Genomic DNA, 21,610 nt, shown 5'->3' on the forward strand with positions numbered 1-21,610 from the left:
CCTGCATAGTGTTAATTAAAGTTACACTCTATTTCAAATCAAATCATTACAATAACAGGACCACAACATGTTTTCAAACCAGAAACTACTCAACCCTATACTGTTTCAGTTTTCTATACTTTTATAAGTATGCTTTTCTTATCCATCTAATATTCCATCTCTGTAGGCATCTTGAAATATGTAACAACCAAAAAGAGCTCTTGATATCTCTTCCTGAAGTATTTTTCTTCAGGACATACCAGGACAACTGGGACCTTAACAAGTCATTCCTTAGAGTTCTGGTAGCAATTACTGGTGGAGGGTAACAACTGACAAAAAATTGGGGTTTTTTTGCCCCCTGTTATCTTTTTGGTGAGGCAAAGAGTGAAAGAGGTGAAAGTGCAAGAGGGTAAGTATCACATGTCAAGCATGAGCAGATGAAAAACGCACAAGTTTGCTTATTTACCAGTTCAGTGTAATAAAATAAGGGCACCTACCTTCCCGCTGCCTGGGCACTGACAGGTCCCGAGGGCAGGACCCTCTGCTGGGAAGCTGCTGTGTCTGCTGAGGATCCGCTGGAGTGGGATTGCTGCGCTCACCACCGTCCTGCCCTGCCCTCCCCAGCCAGCCTCAGCAGCCTTCATTTGCAGGGCACCGTGAGCTCTACAGATAAGAGACAGAAGTGTAGTTGGGCATTAATGATATGCTAAGGAATGTTTATGGCACTACTATTAATATATTACTTCGCCATTTGTTCTTTTTCCCCCCCCCATATGAAGGGCACTTTGGCTAACAGCTTTCCATACATTAAGGCAATGAATACAATGAGAGAGCAGACAAACGGCCAGAGACACGACAAGTCTCTGTCGATGCCCTGCAGTGAGCAGAGCCCCCTCAGGAGATGATGGGTGCCATGTAAATGCAAGCTCATTATCAAAGACACCAGGGCTTGGTGCTCACCTTGATGTAGCACCAGAGACAAGAAAAATCCTCAAGTTACTCTTTGGAGTAATACGCGCAGTCTAAAGACTGAGTATTTCCAGACCTTAGTAAGCAGCTGATGATATAGATCTGGCAATTCAGACATGATAAGCTTACTTTCAGGTGAAAGGAATGATCAAAAGCAAAACAGTCACAAAAGTACCAGCCGCTCGCCTTGGCTTGTGCATTTGGAAGCTGCCTCTTGGTGCTGCCAGCACTGGTCCTTGGGGCATGATGTTAATCCTTTACTTATCAAAGGGGTCTCACGAACACCAGGTACGTCCATACGGAGACACATGGCCCTTTTCAAGGTGCAACCCCCTCACTTCCCTATTTGCAGGCTCACTCAGCGACACGAGGTTTAACCACCTGCATAGAAGAACTGAAAACCTGGTCTCCTTTCCTGCTGCTATTTGTGAACACCAAGTCCTGAATACTGTCTGTCACTACAGCTTGGTGAGGGGGAACTGGAGAACCCAGTTGAAATGGGTTGATTTGGGGCATATTTGAAGTGTTGGTTACCAACAGCCTCAGTGTCCCAGAGTACAGAGCATACGCCAGACAAACGTGGGAGCTGAGCCCCCCGAGCCCGTGGAGACAGCTAGAAAAGCCAGAAGTTTTCAACCTTTAAGAGTTACTTTCAGTGTTGTGCCCAAACTCCTTAGCTGAAGTCAGTTTTTATTCAGCAGGCAGCTAGGCCTCAAATATCCCCTCAATATAAACCTTATAGCCCTTTCTTTGAGCTGCTTCAAATGAACGTTGCCTTATGCCTGGCGTTAACTTTGCAGAGCTCTGAAGCAGAGGGGAGGCTGGGTAAGAGGCCCTTTAGAAACCCTTTACAAATGTAGATTTGATTGACTGACTGATTGAACTTAATTGCAGACATTCTCTTAATTGTACACTTAATTACTGACACTGTGTCAAAAGATTTCTGATGCAGCACCTGGAGGACAACCTTGCAAGTGCCAGTCAAAGCCAGCTGCACAAGACATCAGGGAGGTGCTGCATATTGCTACAGCTTGGAAGGGGAAAAAAATCATAATATTTTAATAATATACAATTAGGGTTTCACCCACCCTCAAACACGCGTGTGCACATACACACAATCACAAATCTCTTTGCAGGGAGGGCATCTAATACAGCGGGAACAGAAGAGAAACAAAGAGTGATAATTATGGGACCATGTGACAGTTCCACCCTTTTGTGGTCTCTCCTAATATCTCCAGTATTGTGAGCCGCAGGGGGAGGGCAGGATGCCATCGGCTTTGGCAGGAGCCATACAGCTGCTGGCCACTCTCAATTTAGTAACTCCAGATTTTGTATGTTAAAATGGTAACCAGAAATAAAACCCGTGGTAGTTGTTCAAAGGGTAAAACTCTGAATATTCTCAGCAGTGATTTTGGGTCACTGCAGGTCTTCCTGAAAATAGCTATGCACGGAGCAAAGATAACAGCATTCTTACTGTTTCAAATAAGAAGCATCCACAGGAACTTTGTTATTATGGCTCCTATAATTCCCAGTAGACAAATTAGTATTTTAGTGAATGCAAAACTTAAACCCATGCTACAGTAGCTTGTATGTATTGCGCGTATGATGCACAAATAAGCAGAAACTAATCTGGATGCATGCGTTTTTTCCTCACAATATTTTTACCAATAAAGTCACATTTACAAAATCTCAAATGTCTATAGCACCTTGCAACCCAAAGGGCCAGAAAATACTGGCTATGGATTTTAAGCATCTCTAAAGTCAGGGTTACACAATAATGTAGCACATCACAGAGACCCTATAAATACCAGCCGGCTCAGGTGCTGATGCATAGCTACATTCCTCTAAGAAGACCCAAAAAAAAAAAAAAAGATCACACCAAAAGTGTACAGACAACTAGCAAAGACGACTGGAATTGTTTTACACCCACAGAAATGCAATTTCCTCCAAACACCTGGAGTCTCGTTAATTTACCTGTGACATGTTGCTAAACTTAATTGCCTTTGACAATTAGTAACATTTCAACACCTTCTTTAATGGCCCAATTATGAGAACACTTGTCTTCCCCACAGTAGATAGAAGAAAATAGATGAGTGAACTTCCAATGCAAAACTCCTCCGAAGGTATTTTAATGAAGAGTGTAAAAACCAAACCCCCAAGAGGCCATTGGGAGTGTTTGGCTCACCCTGGGGACTGGGGAGCCGTTTGCTCTGCTCCTGTCCCTCCCGCGTGGGGCTGCGGCAGCCGCCGCTCCGAGAACCACACAGTGAAATTAATTACAGGGAAAAGCACTGAGCGTTTGCCTCCCTCCGTTTCTTGAGCTTGATGTTTTATCGATTACTTCCGTATGCTAAACAAAGTGCTTCCTTCCTAAAACAAATCCTGGTTCCAAACCGGCAGAGGCGCGATGGGCACAGGAGCACAGAACCACCTCTTCCAACTACGCAAGCTCCTGCCTGTCTAATGGAAATGTTTGTTAGGCTAATATTTTGCAGAATTGCTTTGATGAAATAGGATCACAAGTGCTGCCTGCAGTCAGTCTGGCAGCCGTTCTCCCGCAGAACTAAGCGGGTACCTTCACTTGCTGCTTCAGGCTGGGCACAACTGCTGGATTTGACAACTACATTGAGGGGAAGAGAGTGGGGGAGCCTTGCCCCTGCTTATACATTTGAAAAATCCCTGCTGATAAATACTGCAGAACTCGGACGTAAAACGAGAGCGTGCAAGGGAGACTGGCGGGTCCGGCCCCCCACAGAGCGCAGCTGCTGGTGAGTGCAAGTTCATTACTAGGCCCATTCTGCTCCAACAGCAGCGGCAAACGAGCGTGCTGCAGAAAGACGACTGGGTTTTGCTCACATTTTCAGTTCTGCAACACGCGTTAGGATCTTCTGTGCTCTCCCGTTTCCTCCCACTCCTCGCACCTTTTCAAGTTCAGCTCTCTCCCCAGACACTCTCAGCTGAGCAGCACGATTCATCTGCAAACCCCTGCAACCCTCTCCTCAACTCTCGATTTCCTTTCAAATCTCTGTTAAACACCACACTTTCTCTCACTCCGGTACCTGCATTTCTCCTTCCCATAGATTTATTTAGTTTTGTGAAGTATCTTGACCTTCAGATGTTTAAGTTCTCTACTAACATCAATCACTGCCACCCCACGGATAGGGTGAAGCATGTCTGGCTCGCACTGTGCACGCCCATGACACACCACAACAGGATTCACCGAAAGCTCACAGGGATTGTGGGCTCTCACACCACCAGCAAAACCACCATCATTCTTCTGTGTTTCCTTTTCACCAGCAGCTCTTACATTTTCTGGGTCAGGACATGATCTGGATGCTGATGGGCATTTGATGACCAGTTTGTGCCCAGGTCCCAGGTGACTGTAGAGCAGCGGGGCTGGATGGGGCCACGCACTCACTCCCATTTCACCCCTTTGATGGTGTTTTAACCACAGAGAGGAGGGGACTCACCACCCAAAACTGGGGGTGCAACTGTAACGACCCATTTCCACCTCTGCCGGACATTTTCTCAGCACGTGTACCAGTGCCAAGGAGAGCGGCCCACTCCACTCTCCCTGCAGGGAGGGCATCCTGCCCTCGCTCCCAGGGGTCTCCATGAGCTTTCTCTCACTGGAGTTGGGGAAACTCGGAGAAGTCAGAAGAAAGCTCACCAGCCACAAACTAGCCCAAACTGGCTTCTCAAAAAGAGCTGGTATAGTCTTAATGTTGGGTAGAGTTTATGAACAAAACAATGTTTTATTGAACTACTATTACGTTTTGATTGAATAGCATTTGGACTACATAGGAGCAGACATATTCCTGAAAGTAATTGGTTTTCCACATCTGCTTTCCTTTCTAATTGGACTAATTACTTCAGTGTAGGATCATGTTCACTACTCTCCAGAAAGCAAGAAACCTTGATTTACAGTGAGAAGAGCAGCAATTAGAGAGAATTAATTCATACGGCAACATCTAAATAAATCATATTATAAGAAGACAGCAATGTAATTATTGTGACTGGTGACTCCCTTGTGGAGAAACATCATCCTTAAGCCTAAATCAAGCAGCTCGGTTCTCTGAGGAATCCACCACAGCTCCTCCAATTTCACAGAGCATGTACTACCAATTTTATTTTTAAGACCTAATTGAGGTGCATTGTCAAAAACAATAGGGTCTAACACTCCTCAGGCAGCTGAGAACAACAATCAAGTCCTTGACAACTCCGTGTTTGTCCTCTGAATCAAATGTGTGTTCAACAGCCATGGATAACATATGCCAGCAGCAGCTTCCAATCAAAGGTGCACGGATTTTCTGGGAGTAATGCCCCCCATGACGAGACAGGCTCGTCTCACTCTCCAAGCCCAGGCCGCCCCATACAGATGGCCGATTAAAAGGCTCAGAGAGGAGAACACGCCGAACGACAGGGCTTCAAAGGATGATCCTGCCCCTTCCATTGATAATTTACCTTCCTACTTACACATTAGCAGCCTGGTCCGGCCTTCCTGATGGAGATCAGACATCTCCTTGCTACCTCGGCAAGCGGCGGCAGCCATTTTACCAAGGCCGAGCTCCCTTCGTCTGCTTGTTATTGGTTCTGTCCTTAATGTCATTTCATCAAGTCACTGGGAGCTTTGCTGTTCCTCTCGCAAATGCCTCCTGCTAAGGAAAATGCTACCTTCTTCTCATATTATTCATGCACTTCCAGAAAAAAAAAATCCAGAAAGCCTTTTTTTTTTTCCCCAGGAAGAGGAGATCATTTCCATGCATAAACCAGAGAGCACTGAATTTTCTGGGCAAGAGCTCCACGGCTTCAAGACTGCCCTGACAAGAGCAGGGAGGCAGAGTAACCCAGTACTCCACCACAGAAATTCCGTCTCTTAATATGGTTGTTCCACCTCTAGGGTAAGTCTCTGTACGACCCTCACCCTCTGAATCAGCAGTGGGCACTCCCTGTTCACAGACACTCACTACTTTTACACGTTAGAGAGTTGCTGTCATATGACATGCATAAGCATGACGAGAATTAGCATAATATGATGTTATACTTTATGTCCACAACTTGACACATCATAAATCCTTTGCATCAGAAAGCCAAGTTTCACATCCAAACAATTACCCTCTTTTAGCAAATGCTTGATCCATTAGGAATTAGGGTGATAAATTGTCAGTTCAGACAGGTGGAAACATATCCATCTCGATTTGCCATTCTTTTGCCACGGCAGATAAATACACTCATCAGCTACAGCGCCTGCCTGCTACAAGCAAGGCTCCGTGATTTGGAGGGAAAGGTGTTCAACACTAAGCCTGGAAAAAAGCAAAGCCTGTAGCTTTGCGGCTCTAAGCATACACGTTTAAGACCCTTAGCGCTTCATTACTATTATTTACTGCTATTCACATCTTCTCTCCCTTTCCTTCTGAGGAGTTTTCATAGCTGCCATTACATTTCTAAATATTTTTCAAAAAAATCAAGAAGTATGAATAAAATCAAATAAAAATGAAGAAGCCCCTGCTCTGTGAGTCGATGCAGACCGTCAGACATTTGCACACATAAGGTAAGAATCCCTTGGGCTGGATTCCCTACACCTCCCTAAACTTGGAGGCCGTTTACATGCAGAGTAAATACACAATGTGTGTAAAATGCTGGACCCCACCCCAGTTGCCTTCTGTGCTCCCTTTGCCCGCCCCGCACAAGTGCCGCAGCTGGCAGAAATCCGGCCTCGATGGCAACGAGCAGCTCAACGGCTCAGAGTTGAGACACCTCTGCAAATGCCTACGGAAAAGGTTCCAAGCGGCACAAACCCAGCCCATTCACCTTCCCTAGGCTGCTTCATTTTGACACTCATATTGGTTGCATTGTCCTGGCCTAGAAACAGAATAATGGAAAAATGGATCTGGTTAATTTGGAAGCATGGAAGAAAGTAGAGATTTTAAATTGATTTTAGCCCTATATAGCCATAACAAAAATACAGATGCAGAATTATCAGAGATCCTAAGGACAATTAAGACCACAGGAACCACATGCACGTTAAAAAAACCAAAAAGATGTGCAAAATAAATACCTTCAAGTATCACAACAATGTAAGAACTATTTTGAAGGTAAGTGGAACAGCTAATAATTCACAGCCATTACTCTTTTATCATTGTTCAGCTGAAGGTTGAGAAGATTTTAAAACTGCAATTATCAACAATAGATTTGCATTGAAATAAGCTTCTCTGCTGCATTTCTCACTCCTCTCCCCTCCTCCTAAATAAAGAGGTGGAAGTAACAAAGAAAGCAACATCCTTAATAAAACAGAGAGAATTTTTTCAAGAAATATCCATGCAATCAGATATACCAAAAAAAGGAAGAAAAATAGAGCCTGTCTGTTGGGGCATTTTTAAAAATCAAACCAATTAAGACGTTTTCTTTGCGTCGCGTTGGTCAAGCAAGAAAATAGAAGGCTTTTTTTCCCCCCATTTAGCCACAGTGACATATCTTTATATCATTTTGCTCCTTTTGGCCAAGTTTCAGTTATTACTCCTTGTGGGCCACTCTCACCAGCTCACCAGTAAGAGGAAGCTTGCACAGTTGGGAGTAGTGGAAAGGAAAAATAAACCAGATGCGAGCACCACGGCCGAGCAGCTGGAGCTCAGCAGGGCGGTGGGCAGGGATGGGTCTCAGTGCCCTCCCAGAGGGGCAGCACCGTCCTTCCATCTCCCCAGCATCCACCACGCGCAGCAGCGACTGCGCTTCTGACGATGATTTACCCCCCTTAAATAACTCAAGAAATTTAAGATCGATTTTCTAGTAAAGGTATCACAGGCAAGACACTACCAGCTTTGGGTTTGTTTTTCTCTTCTGGTGCTTTCTTCCACCAGTCTCCTGATAACCCTGGATTAATGAACAATTACAAGGCTTCATTCTTACCGCCATGCAATTCCAAGAAAGGAAGAGCATCTTTCTGGAACATTATGCTTGAAAAACAAAGGAGAGCTTTGACTGTCAAGTCACTGATGTTCCCTCTTCACTTAAAAGCTTTCCAATTTACTTACAAATTATAGTGTTTTTAATGCAAATTAAGCACTAGAGAACATTCTTTCCTTCCCCCAGATTAGCAAGAACCAAATTGACCAAGAAAGCCAAACATGGAATCTGGACGCAATGAATATTTAAAATAATGAGCCTGTTTAATTATTCTGATTGGTGAAGTATGAGGTTATTAAACGCCTCTGAACTGATGACAGGGTTTGAGCATATGGTTTTGCTTTCTGAACACAGAGAAAATGTTTTCTGATACTCTGTGTTCCAGTATTCTTTGTTGAATTAACTATGGGGATGAAATACAGCTCCACGTGCTCAGAGACCTCTGGGAAATATCTCTTGCTTCAGAAGCAAACACCACGAGGTGGAAGGCAGAGGCACTCTAGGAAACGGCAAATGAGAGCACACCATTGACCGCTTTCTGCGCAAGTCACCTGGCTCCTTCTAGCTACTTAGGAAAAAAACCAAAGTTGATTCAGTTCTGCTTTTGCTCCACCATGTCACCAAGTTTACATCTGCCTGATAGGTTTTTGCTTATGTATGCAGGAAACCCCTAAACTGGAGGGACTTGGTTACAAAGATACACTGTACTGACTCCAACACCAAATTCTCTGTATTTCCTACCAGTATTGCAGTAAACATTATCCAGCTTTTTTACTTTGAAGCCTGCAAACCCTTTTTAGGCACAGGCCCCTAAACGCCCATGGGTTCAACCAGCCAATTGTGCCTCCTGTGCCTAAAAGCCACTACTTGGCACTTTCCTCCCCAGATCCTGCATTGTTTTACTGAGGAAAGCACACTTTGCAAAAGAAAAAAGTGACAAGCCCAGAGTCCCCAGACAAGCAAAGTTATTTCCTTGCTTTAACATCAGGGTAAAGTTTTCCCTGCTCTGCTTTTATTGTATCCGTCCGTACTACTCAACTCAGCTACGGTATTACCAGGTTGTCTTTGGTCCTTCCCCACTGCACAGTTTGGATCCTCTCCTTTTGTTCTGGGGTTTAAATTCCAGAGAGTTTGTGTTTGTTTACAAATACTATAAAGTCCAGGGATGCATATCTTCAGACACAGGAAAAAAAAGGTGAAAAAGCTTCTACTGGAAGTCCTGATTTTTCAAGGTACTGAGCACCTGCAGCTTCTCTCAATTTCATGGACCTTTGGGTCAGTGCTCTCTGCTTCCCGACAGTCAACCAGGAAACATAATCACTCTGAAATAGCGAGGATGCTTTGCACAGAACCAAGCGGAAGCCTGTGACCCACCCACTCTCTGGTGACAATCTCTCCACCACCTCCTCGTCCCGCTCCAACGGAGACCTTCTGGAAGGCCAGTGGTTTCAGGACAGCACAGTGCCCTCCCGGGGCCCATCGAGAGGTGATGTGGGTGAAAAGTTCATATTCCTGTGGCAGCTCATTCTCACCTCCTGATTCCTAATGCCATCTGCTCCTCCCTGAACCTATTTCTGGCTTTAATTAGAGATTCTGGAACTTCTGGAAACTGAAGGGCAGAGAGGTGGATGAGCACATCTGGTCTGCGCCTCCCAGCTTGATATCTTGTACTTTGAACATCCCTAATATCTAATGACTCTGAACACTGGGTGACTGCCTCTGCCCTTTGATGTGCACTGAGAAAGGTCAGAACCCAACGGAGAAATTCACTGTTCTTGGGCTTTTTAGTATGGATTCCCATTCTCCTGGTTTCCTACGCTTTGGCTGAGTCAGTGTGCACCTGACTCCCATCTGCCATCCCCTCTCTTGCACCGCACCAACTGTTTCTGTTCCCTCAAGGAGAGGGCTGGAAGCAACAAAACACAAAACGCTGTGATAATTACCTTGTCAACATCTTTCCTTGAGCTAGCATGAAGGAGCAGTTGGGGATTCATCTGAATTAAACTCCCCTTTCCTCTCCCATTTCCTCTTGGCTTCCTGCGCTCTCGTGCAGTCCCGTACCCTATGATGAAGACTTGGAGGCTACACCCAGGACAGGGGGCTCTGGAAGGGTACAGGGGAGCGCGAGCAAGAATGGAGATCGGGCGTTACCACGGGGGCTCAGAAGGACCAAGAGTGGAAACAGCTTCATTTGCTGAGCTGATTTCTCCATTATTTATTTTGCCAAGGAGTTTTGTTGTTGTTTCTTCAAATATTTACAATTAATGTCTAATTCAGAACGCTTTGAAGATGGCCTGATGCCCAAGGGTAGGAGCCTAGCCCTTTCCAGGGACCAGGGCACCCAGCTGCTGTGCTGGTAACACGCGACGCTCCCCAGCACGGGCAGAGCCAGGTGCCTTGAGTGGCCACGGGCACCCAAAGCCAGCTCTGCTGAACCCCACGCACCACTCTACTGGCAAAACACATCCTCATGTGGTTCCCGCTGAGCTTTGCCACTGCCAGCAGGGGCTGGCAAAGTTCCCCTCAGGAAAATTTAAAAAAAAAAAAAAAAAAAAGAAAGATATTCAAGCTTCTACCTACATGAGCTACTGAACGAAAAAACACAAAACCCACAAAAGCCAACTAAGCAAACATAAAGGAGATAAAAGCAGTTTGCTTTAAGGCAGCAGCTTTTCTGAAAGCCCACAGTAAATCTTTAAGATTATCAATAATGAACACATTCAGTGTCTTTTTTTGTCTTGTTTTAAATCGCTTCTTCCAGTGGAAAGAAATCAGTCCGGGGGGTTGTTCATATGCGAGCTGCATTTATTATCAAGGGACTGAGACTGCTAGAGATGGAGAGAAGTAAAATGAGCCTCGACAAGGCTTGGGAAAAAAGCACGCTGCCACTTTATAGTCCTTCCTCCACCTATTTGTCACAGCACCCCAGTAATGAGCACTGGAATTCATCTCTCTCTAATGACACTCACAGTGGTAGATGTTTTCCCAAATTTAGTCAAGTGACAATACAAAGTCTTTAATATGCAAAGGAGTCCTTTGTGTAACTCACCATAACTTTGGTGTCTTGTCATGCCTTACAGAAATTTCAGGAGAAACAAATTGCAATAATCATAGGAGTGAACAAGTTGGAAGGAACGTGTCATGGCAATAATGAAATCTTCTGTTGATTTTCGTGTATGTGTAGACACACATTACATAAAACTAAATGTAGTTCCATGAATTTCTTATAAATCACAATAATTCAGCCTTATGGAGACCACATACGTATCACACACCCAAGTAGCAGTAAACACAGTTGTCATGTAGTCACTCTCCGTTTCTCACCTGCCTCAAATACAAGTATTGTGCCTTAAGCTCCATCTTCTATTCCTGTCACATTAATATTTTCCTCAGATACCACAGCAGAATGAAAGCCTCCGCTCGTGCTCTTTGCATATGTCAGATATTAGCACATTTGGAAAGCAAGAGGACTTCTTTGCAGGACCGCTTCCAAGCCATGGTAGCAGCAGCGCTGCCAACCCTCACGCTACATAAAGCACAAGCTGGGTCTCAAAATAATGAAATGGGCTTTGTAATCATGGACTTGAAAGAAGAAAAATATTGACATTTTAACGGTGGTTGGGTTTTTTTGCTCTTAAGCCGCTATCGGTACTCACATTTCCTGGAGAAGAGAAGGCTCCAGGGAAACCTTAGAGCCCCTGACAGTCCCTAAAGGGGCTCCAGGAAAGATGGGGAGGGACTCTGGGTCAGGGAGGGGAGCCATAGGGCAATGCAGAACGGGTTTTACACTGAAAGAGGGGAGACTGAGATGAGATCTGAGGAAGAAATTCTTGGCTGTGAGGGTGGTGAGCCCCTGGCCCAGGTTGCCCAGAGAAGCTGTGGCTGCCCCATCCCTGGAGGGGTTCAAGGCCAGGTTGGACGGGGCTTGGAGCAACCTGGGCTGGTGGGAGGTGTCCCTGCCCAGGGCAGGGGGTGGCACTGGCTGGGCTTTAAGGCCCCTTCCCACCCAAACCATTCCCCTGAGGATCCCCCAAATCTGCCTGTCCCTACAGCACTGGGCGACACCAGCAAACATCAAACACACACCACGAGTCAAATAAACACAGTTTATGCCATTTGCCGACCAGCACACTGTTAAATCCCTTTTTCATCATTGTCTTCAATATTAATGCAACTTCCTGCTGATTTTTGCTCCCAGCATTCCCAACCAGCCTACGCAAATGCAGTACGGTTTCCCTTTTTCTTAAGTGGGGAGGAAATAAAACAAAATGACGCTCTCCTCCTACCTCTAAAAAAATCCTTCTGGGTAAGCATGTTAAATTAAAAGAACACATCATTTTCTCCTGATAATTTTTAATTGATCACGTCTACAACATAGGTGGAGCTGCTTGGCTAGCAAGGGTCTGCATCAAACAAAGTGTCCTATTTGTTTGTGATTTCCCTAAGGCATCTTTTAAACCATTAAAATTTACAAACAACTTGATTTCTTATTAACACAGTTTCTTAATTGCTTCCATGGGAAAAGAGTCAAGTTATTTGCATCTTCTTTCTCAGGGCTCCAGGGCTTTAGTGCAAACATTTAAGGATAAGCTTTTAAACGCAGCAAAAGCAGAAGTACTGCTCCAGACCCGCTCCAGCCTCCGATTTGGTGCCGTGGTGCAAACGGAGCCATCTCTCCTCCTAGCTTGCTCGGGTGCCTACACAAGGGTATTTTGAACCTCTTTGAGGCTGAAGAATTTGACAAATAAACGTATGGTTCTTGGGCAACATGTTATTGGCAGCTTATATCCTGCCAGCTTTCCTGTTCCCCACGTTTGCCAAAAGCTTTAAGTAAGGACAGCATCAGAGACCTCCGTCTCTAGAATTTAACGCCCAGCAGTAACGTTTTGGGAGATGGTCTGCCCCCTTTGAATCTACAAGTAGTACTGTGTTCACAAAACTCCCGCGTGGATCTCTCAAGCACAGTGTATTACAGAGAGCTTACAGGCAAGTACATTCTTATTCCAACTGAGTACCTCATCATTTTAATGCGTTAATCAAATCTCCGTAGTTCAGGACTGAAGTCCCTGCATTCATCATCAATTTGAGATGAGCCTATTATTTAGGTTCAGAAAATTACTCGCTAAACACAATCAAGCGTTACTTTTCTGAAGTCTTTATAACAGTAGTGTTTTCCCTGTTAAGTGCCTGGCAGCAGGTCTCCCTTTGGCTGCCCCCTCCCTGCGCCAGCCACAGGGACAGCCCAGGGCCCAGCAGGGACAGGGCAAGTGTCTTAAGAGCCACTTTCTCTCACTTCAGCCTGACTCTTCACCTGGAGTGCGCGTCTGAAGCAGACACTCCAGCCAGGCCATCAGACCAATGTCAGCACTTTCCGTCTGCCAGAGGCGCCCCCAAAGCCCCACGGGGCAGCTGCGGTGCCACCAGGGTAGCACAGCCCCAGCAGAACCAAAACTGGGGTCTTCCTCACCCATCCCTTTCCCAATGGGGAGCTTAGAGGGAGAGATCTGAGACAACAGAAAAACAAGTTGTCAGCTGTTAGAAATACTTTCCCATGAGACTTCTGATGACTGTCAGAGGCCAAGAGATATATTACCTTAACTCACCGGACAGACTCCACCTGAAGGGTCTGGGAATGGCAGCAGGAAAAGGCAGCAGCGAGAGATCTCCCCAGCGCCCGCCCAGGGAGACCGCTCAGACTGACCCTGCTCCCTCCTGCCCCACATCGAGCTCCCCATGGGCCTGCAAACAGTTTGAACTTCTGCTCAAAATTTTTCAACGGCAAATTGTGTTTCTCTAACAGAAATGTTTGTTGAGAGTGTTACATTCTGAGATTTTTCCTGTATGCATTTCTATTTATTTGAGAAATACTCCAGCAGGGCTTTTGGATCCATCAGCTGTCTGTGGGAACAGATTTAAAGGAAGTACCTACATCTGAAATGGAAATCCCCAACTCCTCCCACACACTTTCCAAGGAGCCCAAGCACTGCTCTAGTCAGTCGACTGCGTGCACTCCTGCAGTCAAAAACTTCCAGCAAATGGCACGTAATTTGCCATAAGCTGATACATTTCACAAATGCACTTTGCACATAAAGATGAAAATATAAATCCCAGTGCTATATTGAAACTGGATATCACCCAAAAGTCAGGAGTCTACTTCTTGGCTTTAAATAACACTGGGAAATATAAAGGGATCCTTTTAGTTAATACTAATTATTATTCAGTCTATCATTAACAGCAACTGCACACACTTTGATAGATGGGTTGAGAATCTTTGTTTCATTTTATTGCCGATTCCACGACTAGTTGCCAAACTTTTCTTATTACTGATAATTAGATCCTGTTAGTCTAGCATCTGCGTCTGCTCCAGCACCAAGTGCAGGGGACTCCTCATGCGGGAGGGGGCTGTACCTAGGCCAGGAGGGGTGTCTGAGCGGGATTCACAAAGTTCTGAGCGGGCAGGAACTGCTGCCTGCACAAGGGTAGGGGGGGACGACATTCTTTGCCTCCCTGGTCTGAACCAAACTGAATAAAGTGAACTTTGCAGAACACCCAACTGCTCGTCGCCTTTCCAGCATGTATAACAACATATATGCAATAAAGCGATTGGCAACGGCAACATTTAGGTTTCCTGCTGATGAACACAAAACAGCTTAAGGTATGTTTCCGCACTTGGGGCACGTCCGTCAGAGCATGACAAAAGCTGGGGCACAGAGAACCCATCACAGGAGCCCTTCTCAAAATTCCTATCAGTCAATTCATACTGTAGTAAAATAAAGGCTCTGCTCATATATCTCCAGGACATAAGAAATGTTTATAAAACACGTGTTACACACAGGGATTATGAGCAATTTGGAGATTTATTTTCATTTGTAAAATTGATAAAATCTCTGAAAATTTAAAACATTAATTTCATAAAACGTCAGTTTTGCAATTCCTTTGTTCTAACAGACAATGGTGAACAATGTTCCAGTGACCTCCAGTGGGGACCAGGGGAAAATACACCCATCCTCTGCTTGGTGTAGCAGAAGCCTTTTTGTTTGCAAAACCTGGAGCAAGGACAGTGGGGCTGAGATGCCCCTGCAGAGGCCACCCAGTTCTATTGCCTGATGAACGAGCAGGCCAGCTGGTCTGAGATAGCCTCCTCAGCATTTTTATCCAAATAAATCCAACCCAACCTTCGCATCCCTCTAACATGTAGACAACTCTTCAGTGTTCTGACAAGGGGGGGGGGGGGGGGGGGGGAAGTCACCTAGAGACCTTGCTGTGCACTAAACCTAGCTTCATGTCTTCACGCGACACAGAAAGCACAAGAAATCAACATGAGCCAACACGCGTGGAAAGCACACGAAGCAACGGGATGCTTGATGGCAAGAGCAAAGCAGCATTAACTCCTTTCAGCTCAACAGCATTAATCTACTGGAAATAGGGACGCTTTATTTGTAAATAAGTTCTTCATTATGGTCTAAGTTCAGAATTCTTCGACTTGTGCACGCTAATAGCATCTTCAATTATTATACCATAAATTTTTAGTGTCTCAAGAAATACAAGCCATAAGAGGTCTACAAAGACACACCAACCCCTTGAATCTCTCCAGTGGGGACGGGTTATCTGTGCCGAAGTCATGGAGCGTGCGTGCTCTGCAGAGCAAAGATCACATCCATCACAGCTGCCATTGTAAGGCCGTGCCGTATCCTGTACAAAGCAACCTGATCCCAACGAAAACAAAAATGCTGCAAAGTGGTCCACTTTCTCTTCTGCCAACACAAGTCAAGGTCTCTTACATCAGTTTGATTACCTGGTTATCTTACCAATGACTTCTGGAGGCAGGCATCAACAGAAACACTTTTGGTCTAAGATTAATCCCCTCCCTTTCTGTTGTTGGTGGGGGCCAGGGAAGAAAAGGAGGAAGGTAATTTTTAAAGCAGAAGTCCTTCTTATCACCATCTGGCCCTGATGAATATGTGAAGAACTCTGTTGATACATTAATAAATGCAGTATTACAAGGTAGAATGGATAGCAGGAGGAACGCATCAGTCATCAACAGAAAAACCTCTGCTACACTCAGAGTGACCTTCAAATTATACGGAAACAGTAATAGAAGGGGAGGAACCTGTGTCACATAATGCACATTCTGGCCCTGATTCGCTATTTAGACAGTCAACAGGACTAAACAGATTAAAAATCTTCTCCTGCTCTCGCCTTTCTATAGCCACCATCGGGGCCTAAGACCTGCAGTGAAGTTTAGCTACAAGTGGGTGGCCTGGGCCACCATTCTTTCTAACGCACCTACAGAAACAGGCTGCAGGACCCACAGCGTGCTATTTTCTACGTCATCTCCCAAAACATAGAGCAGCACATACGGAAAACTCTTCTCCCGTACCATATTCCCAAGAGGATTCACCTCACACCATTTCCTCCTGGTAGCACAAGAAAAATAATTGTGCGTTTTGCCTGTTTCTTTGTATAACGCAACATTTCCATAAGAAAACATTTAACGTCCCAAAACATCATTCCTCATTGAAATGAAACTTCACGGAAGGGCAATTCTTCATCATGGAAAAAACACTAACACCAGTGCAGGGTCTCTATTTGCTACTGTCTGCACAGTATTAATGTAGAAGATAATACATTGGCTTGAATCAATACTTCCCCGACTTCTCCATCCATCAGCCCCCCCCTTATTTGATAAAAGTCCTTCCATGTCGCGTTCCCCCAGACTGATGAGATCACAGCGCCTCTTTCCAGCATGAGTGATGGTGTGTAGATGTGTAATTGCCCAATAAATCACACCCTCTGGATCAAAGACCTGAGATCCTCTGGGTGCCAAGGAGGCACACCAAACATCATAAAATACAATAAGTTAGTTAATTACAGCAAGATTTTTACCACTTTTAGACAGGTTGAGTATTACTTGTCACATACAGATATCCTGAAAGATTCAGCCAAAGCCACCTCACTGTAGAACTGGGGCCTGAAACTACAAACATCTCAGGGTAAGGCCTGTGGAAGCAGCGTGGGCAAAGGGCTCCGACACCCGACTGCAACACGGCATCCTGAGAGCTACAAATCAGCCTGAAGCATCGCTGCTGTTCTGTGCCCACCCAGCGACAGCTTCAAGCAGGGCTCCTACCTGGCAGAGAGCACGGTCTGCACCTCAGGAATTTCATCGCATGAATCACAAGAACAGATTGGGCAAGGCCAAGGAGAACAGGTCTGCAAAAGGTGCATCTTGTCTAGTATCTGATTTCCACTAATTGCCACAAATACACACTGGAGTGACCCTTTCCCCAGTGTAACACCCCCCCCCCCCCAGCACTGGAGCAAGCGAGGATTCCCAACGCGCCTCTTTTCTGCTGACCCTCTCACATGAGCTGCTCGGCATCCCAGCGCTACGGAAACAAGTGTTCCAGTTTGTCACAGTGCTGTAAGAAAAGGTGGTTCTGGCTGCTGTGTAGTGGACCTTGTGCAGGTGCTGTGGGCAGCACCCATGTCACCGGGGCCCTGCTGGCCTCGGGTCGCAGGAATGGGTGCCAGTAAAATGCACATCGTGTGCCTACGTCCCACAAAGCTTCCTAAGCACAGCAGCAAGGCTGTTTAGAACACACATGAATTGGAAGATCATATTTCTTCGCCACAAGGCATAGGCATTATTTCAAGTATTTCTGATAGAATTTGATACCATCAAAGCCTGAAGGAATTAAGACCTTTCTGGCAGTTCCCACCCTTGGCCCAAGCGCAAGCCACGCATCTCCGTACGCTCCAACCCTGACTCACACCAACAAGTGCCTTCACCCGAGCAAGAGAAGCTGCAGTCTGCTAACTTGAGCTCAGCAAGAACAGTAGTGCCCAGAACCCGCTGTTTTACAGGCATCTGATTCCACAACCTTTAATCCTTTCTGCCAGCCCGGCAAGATCAGGTATTAACATCTCCGTAACCTCTTGTACTAATTAAGATAGCAGATCTTCGGTATTTGCCTCTACGCCGGCTTCAAAGCAGAGCACAGACAGGTTGCTGAAGTGTTTGAGCATTTCAGTGAGTGGCCCTTGTAAAACAGAAATTATAATGAATACACCGCAGGAAGCTTTAATAAAGGTATGCAGTCATTATAAAATGACTGGAACTAGAAAAACTGAGCTTTGGCAGTTAACAGGTGGGAAACTTGCTGCTGCGGAAAGCAGCGGTGACGAGGCGTTCCAAACCCTTGGCAGTCACTGGTTACCAACCCAGACACTCTGTCCAGGATCCATCCTTTCCAAAAAGCCATATTTGAATGGCCCCATTTTGCTTCTCCAAAGTACACAGCGTATTACAAACGACCTTAAAAGCAGCAACAGCTTCCAGGAGACTCAGAAGAGAAGCCAAAGCAGTTTAAGGCAAGCACACGAGCAGCCAGCCTGTCCTCTCTGAGCAAGAGTGATTTTTAGAAGTACTTTAGATACGCAGACACATCCCCAGCAGTTCGGTATCCAGCTCTGTTCTTCGCAAGCCCAGCCCAGGCTTCCGCAGCAGCGAGAGGTTTCTCCAGCCCCGCGGGGCCGCGGCTCCTCTCCGCTGGCAGCGACCCCCTGCCCGCACACGGGGACGGGGCTCCGCTCCCCAGCGCGGCCCCTGGCAGCACCAACCAGCTCAGGAAGGTTTGACCCAGCTGTAGATGCTGTTTGAGCCTAAGGCACGGCCCAGGTTACAGGATCGAATAAAGTTTAAATCCCAAAAGCTGCTTAAGTCTTAGTATTGCTATTTTTCGCTTGGCTGTACCCAGCCAACCTGCACTGATGAGACAACGCACTTTCTGAACTTACAGTTTGAGATTCCACAGAGTTACAGGGAAAGGGAACCGTAAGAGATGTTTTCTATATAAATATCACCGACTCGCTGCACAAGCGGCGTGGGACACAGATAGGATACAGCTAAGACGAGAAAAAACATTTGCAAAGACAGAGGGGAAACAAAAGCAGTGGGTTAAAGTGGCAGGAGCTGGAATGACTCAGGATCTCACTGAGCAAAGAGAAGCCTCGTTGCTTCAGTTTCTTTGGTTACATAAAGCAAGTTCAGCAAACAGGTTCCTGTCTCATAGCCCCAAGACCAAGCACAAAAGGAAAGAGCTCCCAATTTCATCCCTTCTCCTTTAAACAGAAAAGTTAGTAAACATGAAAAATGTTGTGACTTACAGGAAGAGCAGATTGGTTTTCTCTGGTTACTCACTCCAACAAAAAGGTTAGAGCAAGTCTTCCAGACTCCCCTAACCACACGTTATTTCTATGTCGTGCAGCAACCACACACTGAGAAACACTGAAAAGGCAAGGAGGAAAAAGAAAAGTAAAAACCCCAAATGCCTTTTCTTTCCCAGCTTTTCCAGTCTTCCAAGGCCCTGAACTTCCACTTCTCTTTTGTTACCCCACCACAGTCCTTGCTAAATAGGGTTTGCTGCACATCTCACTGGTGGGGCTTCCTCATCTCAATGCAATCCACCTTCTGCTCGTTATTCTGCATCTCCTGCACCTGCTGGTCTCACAGCCCTGCCCCACAGCACCTGACTTCAATACAACTCATTTGGCCGTAGAGGTTCCTGTCTCTGTACCTGCTGTCCCCACTCCACCCTTGGCAAAGAAGCAGAATTTAATAAAAAAAACAACGAAACCAACAAACCCTAACCCAAACCAAAAAAAAAATGGGGAAAAAATCATTCAACTGGAAATTTAATTACTTTTCTAAACATCTCTACTGGATTTCCCTTCATGCTGCTCTCTTCTAACTTAACAGCGTACTTGGCCAACTTAACCTTTGAAAAGGTTTTTTTATTGATCGAGTGGTTACACAGACATTTACATTTCTTGGAGGGAGGAAGAGGCAGGGAAGAAAATTAAATTACTTTGCTTAGTGATCTTAATTATCTGAAATAATTACCTTCAGTCAATTCTCAAACAAGAACTCTCTGGAGAACAGTGTATTTCAGTTTGGATACAGGGAAAGGAATTGAGTCCAAAGGAGTACATTTTGTAACTTATTTAGATATACCTAATTAACCATCTGAATGAGGAATCCAATCAAAGCTTCTCCATTACATTTAATTATTAAAAGCAATGTAGAGGGGAAAAACCAAAACTAAAAGAGCTCTCTATGACTCAAAGAATAATTTTAGCGAAGAACTGAACAAATGGGTGAAAGGAGACCAGAAGTAAAATATTTCTAATAAAAGCAATTCATTCTCTAGCCAGGCCCCAACAGAGAGACTTGGTAACTCTCGTACTTTGTATTTTGTATACAGCTTGACGCTGGAACGAGCACAAAGATTTTAGGCTTCCCAGAAATGGGCAGAGCTTCATTAAGACCTTTTCAGTGGAACGCAAGGGAAAGGCTTTGTTCTCTCTGCAGCCGCGGCTGACAGCTTGCAGAGACGTTGGCCAATTAAAAGAAATGATCCCTCTTATGTTCATTACAGAAAGCATTAAAAAGTCCTCCGAAGAGTTTTCGCATGGATTTGTGCATCCGTGTGTGTTCCTCCCAGCCCGGAGCGTGAGGAAGCAAGTCTTGCTGCTGAGTGCTTGCGGTAATGAGTGAGGATGGGACTTGGCTTTGTTTGTTTAGCCAAAAAACGATGACTGATAACTGGTGTTTAGACAAAACCCTGTATTTGCAGCTCGGGGTGGGTTCTGCAGGGCCAAGGGCCGGGGTGCAGATGCCGGGGGCTGGTGGAGGTGCCGCATCTCACCCCACCTGGCAGAGCCCTGTCCCAGCAGGATGCTCTTTCCTCCCTCTGCTTTAGTTTATCCCAAATTCCTAATGCACAGGACAATATTACTTTATTTATACGTGGATATATTTAGCAGGAATAACTCCTTCCAAGTATGTAATAGACTCCACCACATCGGGATATTCTAATTTTGATGCAAAAATTCTCCATCTGCATCCCTGTGCCCCGGCGGCTCTGTCTCGCCGCCCATCGTCTCTCTCCACCTCTCAGCGCTGGGACGGACTCGCAGGCGGACTCCAGCCGGCCGCTGGCCACGGGAACATTTTTAATCCAGGGGGTTTATTAGATCAGCAAGGCCAACAGGCCAGTCCAGTGCCAACACACCTAATGTCTCATACAAATAATGGCAGTGGAAGGTTCAAAAGTCTGAAAGAACAGAGGAAGGATAAATTTGTCTTACTTCCTTTATTTTCCTTCTAAACTGCACAAAGTTCTTCGCAGCTACAGTTCTCCTGGTTCAGACAAAAGAAATGAGAAGGTTTGTATATAACTGTTGCTTTTCCAGAAAAAACTGTGTGCACGGGATCACGCAAACAGGGCCGACATGCCTGTCTTAAGGCCATTTGACCCATTTGTACGTCTTTTGTCAGCTTCAGAGAGCACTAAGGCTGAGGATGACCTTACACGCTCATCCGGCCCTTACTGAGGTGGCATTAATCTCTGCTGGTTTCCTTTCTGTAAAACAAAATGAATAACTCACTGCTCAGTGTGCCAGTGAATAGTTATAACATACTCCAGGTCCCCTGGATGAAGAGTAAAACATTGTTTTTATGCAGCCAGGATAGTCCTTTGTCACAGGTAGTTTCTCTCCCACGTTTCCCTGCGCAGAGAAGTTCAGCCTAGCTTGTTAGCCCCCAAGGTAATTCAAGGACTTAAAAGCAGGATACTGTTTAAGGGTTCAATCAAAGCAAACAAACTGCTAAAAATAAATTGGCATCCCATCTGTTGCCAGGCAGGGAATTTAGTCTCAACAGTCAGGGGACGGGATGAAAGGCTGTAATAAACAC

At 45.5% G+C, this 21,610-nt stretch overlaps 1 long non-coding RNA gene across 1 annotated transcript in view; it reads right to left on the reverse strand.

Moving 5' to 3' along the window:
- Positions 1 to 19,618, reverse strand: part of LOC141733628 (uncharacterized) — a 30,362-nt gene extending 10,744 nt beyond the window's left edge. Inside the window, exons 1-2 of the long non-coding RNA XR_012584358.1 lie at positions 19,021 to 19,618; positions 477 to 642 (exon numbers count right to left, since the gene is read on the reverse strand). This is a non-coding gene — a long non-coding RNA (uncharacterized LOC141733628). The remainder of the gene's footprint in view (positions 1 to 476; positions 643 to 19,020) is intronic.
- Between the last annotated feature and the right edge of the window lie 1,992 nt (positions 19,619 to 21,610).

The sequence above is a fragment of the Larus michahellis genome, chromosome 21 (assembly GCF_964199755.1).
Source record: "Larus michahellis chromosome 21, bLarMic1.1, whole genome shotgun sequence".
Lineage (NCBI taxonomy): Eukaryota > Metazoa > Chordata > Aves > Charadriiformes > Laridae > Larus > Larus michahellis.